The 14,728-nt window shown below is 38.2% G+C and overlaps 1 protein-coding gene and 1 long non-coding RNA gene across 2 annotated transcripts in view; one reads left to right on the plus strand and one right to left on the minus strand.

Moving 5' to 3' along the window:
* Positions 1-14,728, minus strand: part of LOC309621216 — a 444,919-nt gene that overhangs the window by 354,134 nt on the left and 76,057 nt on the right. The gene's annotated exons all lie outside the window — the stretch shown is intronic.
* PRRG1 (proline rich and Gla domain 1) overlaps positions 1-14,728 on the plus strand; it is a 370,248-nt gene that overhangs the window by 327,353 nt on the left and 28,167 nt on the right. The window lies entirely within an intron of this gene.

The raw sequence follows: 14,728 nt of genomic DNA on the forward strand, positions 1-14,728 counted from the left end.
CAGGGGTTGAAATAAAGGGGGTCTTCACTTTATTTGAAATGTTAATGGTTAATTCTGGGTTAGCAAGATGGGGGCCCTGGAAGCCAACACGGCAGAGTCCCTCTTTGAAAAGCCCACCCTGCGCTACAGTGTTAAGGGAAACTGAGCCTTAGCCTGTCTTCCCCATAGATGTTAGGGTGACTTCCTCTGGTCCCCTATGCAGGACATGCAGTTGTCCTTAGAAAACCTCTACTTTCCCCTTATAAACAGTGTGGTTATGTGGGGTGAGGTGAGAGGGGTGGTTTGGAGCTCTGGTGTCTGTGGCTGCATGTGTATGGTAAAAATGTGGATAAAAACATGTTCTGTAATGCATCATAGCGGTTGCCTCCCAGGAAGAAGTGAAAAATGGGATTGGGCAGGGATTAAATAAATGGAGTCTTCAACTTTATCTGAAGTATTTTAGCTTATTAAATTATGCAAGTGTTAATGTTTATTACTTCTCAGTAACAATCTGGGGCCTTGAAAACTGGCATAGTGGAGTACCTATGTGGCAGGCTTGCCCTTGTCAGTGATTATGGGAACTGTGCCTTAGGCTGGCTTCTCCATAGACACAGGTATGACTTCATATAGTTAGCAGTGCCAGGCATGCATGCTGCTGTTATAAAACCTCTGCCTTTGTTTTCTTTTCTTTGTACGAATTCCACTAATAATTTAGTACAAAAAGAAAATGCTACTCAGTACAAGCGTTGAAAATTTAACACAGTTGCTGAACATCAAATTTTTGATAATGAATATATAGTAGATTGAATCTCCGTCAGAGAAATAATTAAGAGTCATAGAAGAACCTTGTACAATAACTAATAGCCACCAATAGAAATTTCAGAAGGAGAAAATAGAGGGTTGTGTAGAAGGGGACACAATAAGCAAGAAATATTTTTAAAATGCTAACTACATCCAAATACTATTATCATACATTTTTCTCCTTTAATTATACCAACACTCTAAATTAGATTAATAGATCTCCCTATGTGGAATTATTATTCCTGGAATGATATTTGGTCGCTTGGTTTGTCTTAGTATAATTTTTTTGAGCTATAACATTGTATAATATTAAGATGTACAATGTGTTGATTTGATACACATGTATTGTGAAATGATTGCCACCAAAGCCTAAGCTGAAACCTCCATCACTTCACATAATTACCATTTCTTTTTGGTAGTCAGCATATTTAAGATTTACAATCTTAGCGACATCCAAGTATATAATACAATATTGTTAACTATAATGACCATGCTGTACATTAGATCCCCAAAGTTTGTACCCTTTGATTAACGTCACCCCCTTTCCCCGACCCCAAGCCTCTGGTAACCACCATTTTACTCTCTGAGTTTTGCTTTTTTAAATTCCACATATAAGTGATAGAATACAATATTTGTCTAACTTATTTTACTTAGCATAATACCCTCAAGGTTCATTCTAGTTGTTAAAAACACCAGGATTTCCTTCTTTCCCATGGCTGAATAATACTCCATTGTGTATGTGTGTGTGTTTATATATATATATATATATATATATATATATATATATATATATATATATCACATCATCTTTATCCATTCATCCACTGATGGACACTTAGGTTATTTTCATATGTGGGTTCTTGTGAATAATGTTGCATTGAACATGGAGATGCAGATATCTCTTTAAGATCCTGTTTTCATTTCTTTTAGATAAATACCCAGAGAAGGGATTGCAAGATCATATGGTAGTTCTACTTTTAATTTTTTGAGGAGCACCCATACTGATTTTCATACTGGCTGTATCAATTTACATTCCCAACAACAGTACACAAGGGATCTGTTTTCTCTACATCCTCGCCAACACTTGTTATCTCTTTTGTTTTTAATGATAGCCATTCTAATAGGTGTGAGGTGATATCTCGTTGTGGTTTTGATTCGCATTTCCCAGATAATTAGTGATGTTGAACACCTTTGTATGTGCCTGTTGGCCATTTGTATGTCTTTTTTGGAAAAATGTCTATTCAGATGCCTTGACCACTTTTTAATTAGGTTATTTGGCTTTTTTGCTAGTGAATTGTGTGAGTTCTTTATATATTTAGGATATTTTTATCAGATATATGATTTACCTGTTTGCTTTATTGATCGTTTCTTTTGCCATACAGACCTTTTTTTAGTTTGATGTAGTCCTACTTACTTATTTTTGCTTTTGCTGCTTGTACGTTTAGTGTCATATCCACAAAATTGTTGCCAGGACCAAAGTCAAAGAAGTTTTCTCCTATGTTATCTTCTAGGAGTTGTATGACTTCAGACCTTATGTTTAAGTCTTTAATCCTTTTTGAGTTAATTTTTTGAGGGGTGTAAGATAGGAGTCCAGTTTCATTCATCTGAATGTGGTTATCTAGTTTTCCCAACACCATTTAACAAAGAGATTATCCTTTCCTCATTGAATATTCTTGGCTCCCTTGTCAAATATTAGTTGGCCCTATATGTATGGGTTTGTATCAGAGCTCTTGATTATGTTCCATCAGACTATGTGTGATTTTTATGCCAGTACCATACTGTTTTGATTACTAAAGCCTTGTATTACAGTTCAAAATCAGGAAGTATGATGCCTCCAGCTCTGTTCTTATTTCTCAAGATTCCTTTGGTTATTTGGGGTGTTTTGTGCCTCCTTAGGAATTTTAGGATTGTTTTTCTATTTCTGTAAAAAATCCCATTGAAATTTTGATAGGAATTGCACTCCATCTGTAGGTGGCTTTGGCTAGTATGGACCTTTTAACCATATCAATTCTTTTCCTCAGTGAACACAGTATATCTTTCATTTTATTGGGTCTTCCATTTTTTTATCAAAGTCTTAAAATTTTCAGTGTACGTATCTTTCACCTTCTTGGTTCCGTTTATTCTTAAGTATTTTATTGCTTTTGATTTTATTGTGAATAAGATTGTTTTCTTTATTTTTCAGATGTCTTGTTAGTATATAGAAAATACAACTGTTTACATTAATTTTGTATCCTGCAATTTTCCTGAATTCCTCGATTAGTTATAACAGGTTTTTGGTGGAGTCTTTAGGACTTACTGTATATAAAATCATATCATCTGCAAAGACATTCTGACTTCTTCCTTTCCAATATGGATGCCTTTTATTTCTCTTTCTTGCCTGATTGCTATGGCTGGGACTTCCAGTACTATGTTGAATAGGAGTGGTGAGAGTGGGATTCTTGTCTTGTTCCTGATCTTAGAGGAAAAGCTTTCAACTTTTCATCATTGTGGATGATGTTAGCTGTGGACTTGCTCTATATGGCTTGTATTATGTTGAGGTGTCTTCTCTCTATACCCAATTTAAGAATTTTTATGATGAAAGAATGTTGTATTTTATTAAATTATTTTTCTTCATCAAGGTGATATGATTTTTATCTTCCTTTCCATTAATGTAGTGGATCAGTTTTTGATTTGCATATGTTAAACTATCCTTCCATCCCAGTGATAAATCCCACTTGATCATAGAACATGACCTTTTTAATGTGCTGCTCAGTTCAGTTTGCAAAGGTTATGTTGAGGATATTTGCATCTATACTGAACAGGGATATTGACCTGTAGTTTTTTTTCTTGTAGTGTCCTTATCTGGCTTTGGTATTAGGGTAATGCTAGCCTTGTAAGATGATTTTTGGAGTGTTCCCTCCTCTCTAATTTTTTGGAAGTGTTTGAGAAGGATTGGTATTAATTCTTTTTTAAATGTTTGGTAGGATTCAGGGAAACCGTCTGGTCCTGGCTTTTCTTTGGGAGAGCTTTTTCATTAGTGATTCAATTACCCTACTCATTATTGTTCTGTTCAGATTTTCTGTTTTTTCCTGATAAAGTCTTGGTAGTTGCATGTTTCTCAGAATTTATCCATTTCTTCTAGGTTCCAATATGTTGGTGTATAGTTGTTTATAGTATCTCTTATGATCCTTTGTATTTCTGTGGTATCAGTTGTAATGTCTCCTCTTTCATTTCTGATTTTGAGTCTTTTTCTTAGTCTAGCCAAAGGTTGTCAATTTCATTAATTTTTTTCTTGATGTATGCATTTGTCACTATGCATTTCCCTCTTAGAACTGTTGTTTGTGCATCCCATTTGTTTTCATATGCTGTGTTTCCATTTTTGTTTGCCTCAAGATAATATTCTATTTCCCTTTTGAATTGTCTGTGACCCTTTGGTTGTTCAGGAGTATGTTTTTTTTAATTTCCACATATTGGTGATTTTTCCAGCTTTCCTTCCATTACTGACTTCTAGTTTCATACCATTGTGCTCAGGAAAGCTACTTGGTATGATTTCAGTCTTCTTAAATTTGCTAAGACTTTTTCTGAGACTTATCATGTGATCTGTCCGGGAGAATGTTTCTCGTGTGCTTGAGAAGAATGTGTGTATTCTCCTGCTGTTGGATGGGATATCTGTATATATCTATTTGACCCCTTTGACCTAAAGTACAGTAAAGTCCAACCTTTCCTCATTGATTTTCTGTCTGGATGATCTGTGTTGAGAGTGGAGTATTAAAGGCCCCAACTATTATTGTATTGCTATTTATTTCTCCTTTTACTTCTCTTAGTATTTGCTTTATATTACTTAGGCATTCTGTGTTGGGTGCCTAAATATTTACACTTGTTATATCTTCTTGATGAATTGACTCCTTTATCATAATGACTTTGTGTCTTTTGCCATATTTAGCTTTAAGTCTATTTTGTGTGATAGATGCATAGCTACCTCTGCTTTCTTTTGGTTATAATTGCTAGAAATACCTTTTTCCACCCCTACACTCTCTCTATGTGTATGTCCTTAAAGCTAAAGTAATTCTCTTGTAGGCAACTTAAAATTGGATCTTGTTTTTTTATCCATTCAGCCATCTTATGTCTTTTGATTGGAGAATTTAATCCTTTTATGTTTAAAATAATTATTGATAGGTAAGGACTTACTATTGCCATTTTGTTCATTGTTTTCTGACTGTTTTGTACATCCTTTGTTCCTTTTTCTTCTCTCTTGCCATCTTTCTTTGTGATTTGATGACTTTTTGTAGTGGTATGCTTTGATTCCTTTATTATAATCTTTTTTTGTATCTAACACAGGTTTTTCCCTTGCGTCTTTGGGGTTGGTTACTGATGATTATTGTGATCCTTTGGTCATGTCATGTTTCCTTGATGTTTTTCATGTTCCTTGAAGTTTTGCATTGCTGTCTTTTCATTTGAAGCAGTAGTCACCTCCTACAGTCTTTACTAATTGCCTTCAGGAGAGATATACCTGCTGTGAGCCCTGGTAGTGATTCTGAGGCTTTCTCAGACCTTCTATGGATATAGCTGCTCCACACTTCTTCCTCCCTCTTGTGGCAGAAGTCTTAAGCTTTCTCTTATGCCTTCTCTTGTTCCTGCACTGCACCAGTCCAGTTGTTGACAGTCTCACTTTTGTTTTCCAAGAAGTGGCACTAAATCTCAAGTTTGTGGTGTTTCCCTAGCCTGCAGATTTGGGTGATTTTCTGCACGTGCTCACTAGCCATTTTCCAAAGCTCACCCTGCCACCACCACTGGGAGCACACACAGGGAGCTGACCAAAGTGTGGGGGGTGTGTGTGTAGAGGAGACATGCTGAGTACTGAGGGTACCCACGGGTCAATTGGGGTCATCCATGAGCAAGGCATTACCAGTGCTTGTGGGCAGGCTTCTTGATGGAGTCCAAGACACAATTATTAGGATCCATGTCCCTTTAATACCCTCTAAGAGGCCTATCTGCCACTCTCTCAGCTTCTTCTTGGCCCCCAGTCATGAAGTTCACAATTCAGTATTCCTCTCCAATGTGTCTGAAATTTGTATTATTTTTTCCAGTGGTGTGTTGGAACTTTTCCTCTGGAAACCTGGACTTCCACAAAGGTTCTCACATCTGTGGGTGATTGTCTAAGACAGTGTTTTCCAGGGGCTCCTGGACTGTGGCCAAGAGAAGCTGGAACTGGTTCACAGGCTACCCCAGGAGCCATACCTGGGACCAAGTCAATATGCCCTTTACCCAGTGTGTGGGTGCTTGAGACTCCTTCTGGGACATTTAGCATATGGAGCTGCATCATCCCACAGCTCCCACAAAGGCACTGTTGTCTGTGAATGGATGCCAAATTGTTGTTGAGGGGGGACGAAAACAATAAATCTCTTATTTCACCATGATGCTGACATTACTCTTGCTAATATTTCTACTTATGATTTTTCATCTGTGTTCATACTTTAACATGTAGATTTTTTAAAAATATGTGTGAGTAACATCCCTGTCCTGCTTTGGTGTTAGGATTATTCTGCCCTTGTAAAACAAATTGGGAAATTTTCTCCATTTTTATATGCTCTGGAATAGTTTTCGTATCATAGGTTTTTTGTTTTTAGAAGGTTTAGTAGAATTCCCATTAACATTATCTGGATTTGCTCTCTTTTTTGTTAAGATAGATACGTTTATTTCTGTGAAAAAAAGTGCCTTTGGGATTTTGATAGGGATTGCATTGAATCTGTGGATTGCTTTGGGTTGTATGGATATTTTAACACTATTAAGTCTTCTAATCCATGAAATGGTATGTCTTTTCATTTATTTGTTTCTTTTTAAATTTCTTTCAGCAATGTTTTGTGTCACATTGATTGATTTTCATACATTCAACTATCCTTGTATCCCAGGGATAAATCCCACTTGGTCATGATATATGATCCCTTTAATGTGCTGTTGAATTTCGTTTGCCTAGTATTTTGTTGAGGTTTTTTGCATCTATATTCATCAGAGATATTGGCCTGTAGTTTCCTTTTCTTGTAATTTATTTTTCTGACTTTGGAGGTAGTGTAATACTGGCCACATAAAATGAGTTTAGAAGTGTTTCCTCCTCTTCAGTTTCTTGGAAGAGTTTGAGAAGGATTAGTATTAATTTTTCTTAAATTCACATGGAACCACAAAGGACTCCAATAGCCAAAACAATCTTGAGTAAAAAGAACAGAGCTGGAGGCCTCACACTTCCTGATTTTGAAAAATATTACAAAGTTACAGTAATAAAAGGAGTATGGTACTGGCATAAAGACAGACGACACATAGACCATTAGGACTGAATAGAAATAAGCCCACACATATATGGTCAAGTAATCTTCAACAAGGGTGCCAAAAATGGGAAATGGATAGTCTGTTCACCAAATGGTGTTGGGAAAGGCAGATATCTACATGCATAAGAATGAATCTGGAACCTTACATTACACGAAATGCAAAAATCAACTCGAAATGGATTAAAGACTTTAACATAAGACATGAAACTATAAAATTTGCAGAAGAAAATATAGGGGAAAGACTTCATGACATTGGTCTTGTCAATTGTTTCTTGGATACCAAAAACAGAGGCAACAAAGGCAAAAATAGACAAGTGGGACTACATCAAACTAAAAAGCTTCTGCACAGCAAAAGAAACAATCGACAAGATGGAAAGGTAACCTACGGAATGGGAGAAAATATTTGCAAACCATATATCAGATAAAGGGTTAATATCTAAAATATAGGAGGAACATATATAACTCAATAGCAGAAAAAGAAATAACCCAATTAAAAAAATGTGGAAAGGACTTATTGACATTTCTCCAAAGAAGACATACAAATGGCTAACAGGTACATGAAAAGTTGTTTAATATCACTAATCATCAGGGAAGTGCAGACCAAAACCACAATGAGATATCACCTCACACCTGTTAGGATGGCCATTATCCAAAAATCAGAAAATAACAAGTGTTTGTAAGAATGTGGAGAAATTGGAACCCTAGTGCACTGTTTTGGGGAATGTAAAATAGTGCAGCCACTATTGAAAACTGTGTGGACATTCCTCAAAAACTTAAAAATAGGACTACCATATGATCCAGGAATATCACTTCTGAGTATTTATCCAAAAGAACTGAAATTAGGATCTCAAAGAGAGAATTGCACTGCCATGTTCACTGCAGCATTATTCACAGTAGCCAAGAGGTGGAAATGATCCAAGTGTCCCTTGATGGATGAATGGATAAGGAAGAAGCAGTGAAGAAAATACAAATAGGAAAGAAAGAAATCCTCTCATATGCTACAATATGTATGAACCTTGAGGACACTATGATAAGTGAAATAAGCCAATCACAGAAGGACACATACTGCATTATTCCACTAATAGAAGATATACAAAGTAGTCAAGCTCATAAAAAGAAGGTTGGATGGAGATTTCCAGGGGCTGGGGGGCAGGGAAAACTGGGAATTTGCTGTTCAATGTGTATAGAGTTTCAGTTATGCACAATAAAAAAGTTCTAGATATCCTGCTATACAATATTGTGATTACAGTTAAAGGTACTGTATTGCACACTTCAATTTTAATTAAGAGGGTAGATATCGTGTTACATGTTTTCTACCACAATAATAAATCACTTGTAATAGATGCCTTGTAAATATCTGTTGAATAAATGAAAAGTAAAAATAGATAATCTTATTTATTATACTTAGCAATCTATCAAGATTCTTCCTAACTTAGATTTCAAGATATTAATTGCCACTACATACCATTTTGGCCATCCTAACATATTTTAATATGTAATTCTCTTACTGCTTTTAATTTCTAAATAGCTTAGAACATCAAATTTTATTTTCCCTTTAACTCAAGAAATTTAGAAAGATGTTTATAAAATTTAAAACAGATGTTTGGGATTACCACTTTTTGCTAATTTCTAATTGTATATGATATAGAGTGAGAATATAATTGCCCTAATTTCATTCATTTCTTTGTTCATTATTCATTTAACAAGTATTTATTGCATGCCTACTGTGTATCACGCACTATACTCATCAATGAGGATATAGCATGGTCAGACAATGGCCCTTGTCTTCAAGGAACTTAAAACCTAAAAATAAATAAGTAAATAAATATGATTAATTTCAATTGGGATTAAAACCATAGATAAATATTCAGTTTACTGTGATAGAGAATAGCTATTGCTGGAGGAGACATTATTTTGAATAAGGTGATCAGGGATACTTCTGTGGGTTGATGTTATATTGAAGGCCAAAGGGTAAGTGAGAGTCAGCATATAATAGCCAAGGGAAGGCATTTTAGGTGTTAGGGTATCAGAAAGGAGGAGGTGTATGTCACTGAACCATAATGAATTGAGGTGGAGTTGCACAAGGTAAGGTGGAGATGTAGGGTCTTGTAAGCATTATTAGAGTAGTCCAAATTATATTCCAAGTGCAACGGCAAGGCTGTAAAGGGGTTTAAGCAGGCAAATGATTCTGGCTGTTGTGAAGGATGTTGGGTTTGGGGAAGAGTTGAAGCAAGAGGACCAGGTAAGAGGTATTGCAGAGGTCCAGGTGAAAGACCATGGTAGTTGGAACAACAGGGGTGGCTAAGGAAATGAGATATAGGCAGATTCACATGGATTTTGGATAAGCTGATAGGATTTGTTCATGGATTTGGAAGTGAGAAATAAGAAATGGAGAAAATCTAGATTCAGAGATTTGGACTTGAGCACCTGGGTTGATGGTAGTGCTGTTTATTAATCTGGGGACTTTTGCTGGGGATACATTGGAGGTGGAAGGGTGGGGAAGGCATGTCACCTAAAAAAAATCTGAGATGCATATTTAGACATCCAAGTGGAATTGTCATGCAGGTAGCCAGAAAAATGAATCTGGAGCTCAGGAGGAGGTCTTGTTTTGAAATATACATATGGGAGGCATCAGCTATAGATGATGTTGAGGTCAAGCGACTGGAGAAGCTTACCAGAAAGAGAGTGGAGAGAGAGTATGGTGCAGCCTGCCGCACCCCCAGGGCAGCTAACATTAGAGAGCTGCTGGCCCCACCTGGACCATAACCTCATTCCAGACTGTGACCACCTGTGTCCACACCCAGTGTCCCCAAATCTGCCTGGCTTCTGGTTTCTCCTTTCAGGATGTGAAAAAGAGTTAGCTCTTTACGTTGTCTTCAGGGCTATGGATAGAAAGAAATTATTTCCCAGTTAAAAGAAGATTCCCCAAGGAAATGATCTCCTTTTCCATATCTTTTTTTCTGTTCCCTTACAAAACCTCAGTCTCTCACTCAGTCCGCTGTGTTTGACCAGATGAAATCTGTACCCATGTAAACTCTAAGGTTGTCCATGTCTGGGAAAAAAATTCTCAAAATATTTTGTTTCTTCTGAGCCGCCTGTGTGTTACAAAGATAAAAGTTAAAAATTACAGATTTTTGTATGCAGTATTCAAGGTTACAGGAATAGTGTGAGTCTTTTTTTTTTTTTTTCACACACACACACTGTATTTTATTTTTACAAGAGATAAATCGACTGCCACCAAGCATTGTACATGGATGACCACAACAAAAGCAACAATGATTGCAATTACGAAACATGAAACACACTCATACTATGTCATAATATTGACATTCAGTCCAGTAATCCTCCACTGTAACAGCTCCTTTACTTTGCAGTGAAAATTGATTTGTATATTCTTTGCCTCTGAGTCCTTGTGGGATTTTTTTTTTTTTTTACATTCAGACAGAAAGTCACAAAAATTATACTAGTGTGAGTCTTTTTAAAGCTAGCAGATTGCTTTGAACATCTAATAAAATGTGAATAAGTTTATCTACATAGTAATTACCATCCACAATTCATCACTGCATTTTAACACTTTTTTTAAAAATGAAAATTATGGCCCTGTGAGTTCAGTTTCCAGAAAATGCTACTGTCATTTACCTCTTCTTAGTCAAAGTTGGTCTTTTTACTTTTCTTTCTCTGCTTGCTTGGAGGACCTCTCCTCTCTCTGACCTCGACTCAGATCCTACCTATTAACTGTACTCCTCTAGATATGAGGAAGCACAATGTAAGCAGCTGTTTGTGTTTATAACTGTAAATTGACTGAGGATCCTTATTTTCCTGATTTGGAGAGGCAGTTTGCTGTACTGATTTCTTAAGCTCAGATTACCTGGCTTCAAATCCCAGTTTATCCACTTACTTATCTTGGGTGAACTTGGCCAAGTTATTTAACTTCTCTGTGCCTCAGTTTCCTCACATGTAAAATAGAGATAATAAAAGTGTCAATCCCATTGGGGTTTTGCAATTTAAATGAGTTATATGTAAATCATTTTGAACAGTGTCTGGTATATAGTAGGTGCATTATGTGTTAGTCATTATTTATCATCACCATCCTCATCGTCCACCCACTTCTAAGTTTTTTTGTGCTGTTTATGCTTTGGGGAGAGGATTTTCATGTCTGTACTTTGCCACTGGTGGGTCTCTTGCATTTTGACCAACATTCATTACCCTGCATATTTAGAAGGAAAAACTCTTTGTAGCTGCTTAAGTTGTCAGGTGTTGCCAGGATTCAGGAGGGTAGATTGCTAGTTTCACTGCCCCAAACTCAGGCCCAAGACTACAGGCGAATTTTGCTATGACAGTTTTCCCTGGTAATCCTCCCCATTCTGTCTCAATGAGCTTCCCTTCTAAATCACCCCGTAGAACACTTTTTGCTTATTCTTCCCAATTCCAGGTTGCCCAAGTCTGTTTTTTCCGTCCTGAACTACCTCTCACTTCTCAGAGATGGAAAACAGCAAAAGGATGAAGTGCTAATCGTTAATCGTAATCCCCACTGTCATCTGGAGGTTGGGATCTGAAAAGGAGAGGAATGGGTGGGCGCAAATGGGGGGCTGAGGAGTAGGCAAACAGGATCACATTAGAGCTACTAACAAAATAATAACTAAAATTGATAAATCACCACACACTTTGCCATGGGGGTTCTCAAGCTTTGTTGCACATTAGAATTACCTCCAGGGTACATCCCAGACCAATTATATCAGTCTCTGGGGGCGGGACCTAGGCATCCCAGGCAGTCAAACCAGCATGAGCACCTTGCTACTTCAAGTGTGGTCTGTAGAGCAGCAGCAGCAACCTCACCTGAGAGCTTGTTAGAAACTCAGTAGTCTTAAGCACTACCCCAGACTTACTGAATCAGAATCTACATTTTATTTTTTTTAATTTTTGGCTGCGTTGGGTCTTCGTCGCTGTGTGTGGGCTTTCTCTAGTTGTGGCGAGCGAAGGCTACCCTTCGTTGCAGTGCGCGGGCTTCTCATTGTGGTGGCTTCTCTTGTTGCGGAGCACGGGCTCTAGGGCGCACGGGCTTCAGCAGTTGTGGCTCGTGGACTTTAGAGCGCAGGCTCAGTAGTTGTGGTGCACAACCTTAGTTGCTCCGCGGCATGTGGGATCTTCCCCGACCAGGGATCCAACCAGTGTCCCCTCTATTGGCAGGCAGATTCTTAACCACTGTGCTACCAGGGAAGTCCCAGAATCTACATTTGAATAAGAGTCCAGGTAATGCATATGCACACTGAAGTTTTTGAAGCACTGTTTTAGCATCCTAGTTCTCAATGATGGCTGTACCTTGGGATGATCTGGGATGCTGGAAAATCTACTGATGCTCAAATTTAAACAACTCATCCAGGTATATCCTTATGCACGTACGAGACCAAACACGCTAAAAACTTACTGTAACTTCAACAATTGTTGAATTGACAAATATTAAACAAGACTTTGAGGGCTTCCCTGGTGGCGCAGTGGTTGGGAGTCCGCCTGCCAATGCAGAGGACACGGGTTCGAGCCCTGGTCTGGGAGGATCCCACATGTCACGGAGCGGCTGAGCCCGTGAGCCACAGCTACTGGGCCTCCGCTCTAGAGCCCGCATGCCACAACTACTGAGCCCACGTGCCACAAATACTGAAGCCCGCGCGCCTGGAGCCCATGCTCCGCAACAAGAGAGGCCATCGCAATGAGAAGCCCGCGCACCGCCGCAACAAATAGTGGCCCCTGCTTGCCACAACTAGAGGAGGCCCGCACGCAGCAACGAAGACCCAGTGCAGCCAAAAATAAATAATTAAAGAAAAAAAAAAAAGACTTTGAAACCTCTCATTTCCATTGATGTTGCATACTTGCACATGCACATACACACACACCTTTAAGCATTCTGTTTTATAAATGGGTTGGCAACCCATATGTTTTATCACAAACATGGATCGGAAACTGTGGCATACAAACCAGATCCAGCCCACCATCTACTTTTGTAATAAAGTTTTATTGGAACAAATGCATGACCATTTGATTACATATTGCTTGTTACTGGGTTCGTGCTACAGTGGTACAATTGTTAGCAAACTCAGGTCCGGCTGCTTGCCACTGGACGTCGGTATGAGAGACAAATGTTGGTAGGAACAGAAAAGTTGCTTTCAAAAAGTTGCCATCAATCTGGGGAGAAAGCTGACTAGTGTCCCAAAACCAACTCTAAAGATTCTGCTCGGCCATGAAACTTTCTAAAGGGTAAAAAGGGAAGTAATCTCAGTTAATCATTGAGATAGATAGGGGGTCAGACTCATCGCCATCTCCCACTGCATGCAGGCTTGTCAATTCCTTGTGGTCTTTCTTTAGATGCTGTCTCATTCACACAGCTTGTTTGAGAGATTAATGAAGGGGAAGCTGGGGAAGAGACCTGGTCATCTGTTAATTTACTTATTCTTCATTTCTACTTCTTTGATCTAAGGAAGGAACCAACAGGTTAGGCAAGGCTTTGTGTGATCAAAAGATTTGAAGGGTGTGCTTGAGCCAGAGGTTAGTTAAAGTATAGCTTTGCTAAAGTGACAAGACAAAAGGTGCCTCCTGTAGAGAGCTCTTTCCTGCAAAGTGCTCTTTTCTGCCAAAAGCTGCTTACACAATTAGTAGATACGACAAAGACTGTATGTCCCACAAAGTCTAAAATACTATCTTATTCTTAACAGAAAATTTTGCCAACCCGTTTTATACTAACTTGTCACAGGCCCTGAATATTTAAAATATTTTAAATGCTAAATATTTAAAAACTTTCAACTGTCTTTATACCTCTAGCATACTCACATTGCAGTCTAATCGTCACCCTCTGGCAGAAAGGAAAGCCATGTACAGTATACGTTGAATCTAGGAGGCTAATGATTTAATATAGCATCTCCAGCCAAGAGAAATATGGCAGACATTGCTGGTTACCTATCCAATGGCCATTTCACTCCTCCTTCCCTGCTAAGGCAACACTAATTTGGGGGGAATGACAGTGTCCCCAGTTACTGGTGATAAGTCATAATTAGTCTATATCAATCATGGCACTTATGTTCTCCTCACAAGGTATTTGCTTTTTGTTCTCTCCTGCTGCTAGGGCCAGCCATGTGAATGATTTCTGGCCGCCTGGGAAAAGTTTGCTCCCCTGATGAAAGAGACAGAGTTTTGAGAAAAGAAAGCATTTTGCCACCATTCCGATCATCCTTGTTGGGATGCTTGTATGAGGATGTTATGCCAGAAGCAGAGAGAGCCACCTTGTAACCATGAGGAAAGGCTGAGAGAATTGCAGGACACCAGTGTAGACCATGTCATACTTTCGCCAGAGTCATCAACCCTAGCATTTTCTATCACCCAGGCTTCTTGATAAGAAAACACAATTGACATTATTGTTTAAGTACTTTGTGTGTATTCTGTTACTTGCGGCTAATCTAACAGACGTAAGATGACTATAGGGGCAAGGCATTGTTTAGCCTCACTCAAAATTAAATCTACCTTTTCCTTCCCTTTTTAAATAAGCAGTATTGTAAATGTGTGTTATATGTGAGGTTTCAGATACAGCACCTGTTTCAGGTGCTCTCCAGACATTTTCTGTGTTGTTGTTAACAACAATCCTGTTTGGTATGGATCTTATTTGA

This window comes from Balaenoptera borealis (assembly GCF_965194805.1).
Source record: "Balaenoptera borealis genome assembly, chromosome: X".
Classification (NCBI taxonomy): domain Eukaryota; kingdom Metazoa; phylum Chordata; class Mammalia; order Artiodactyla; family Balaenopteridae; genus Balaenoptera; species Balaenoptera borealis.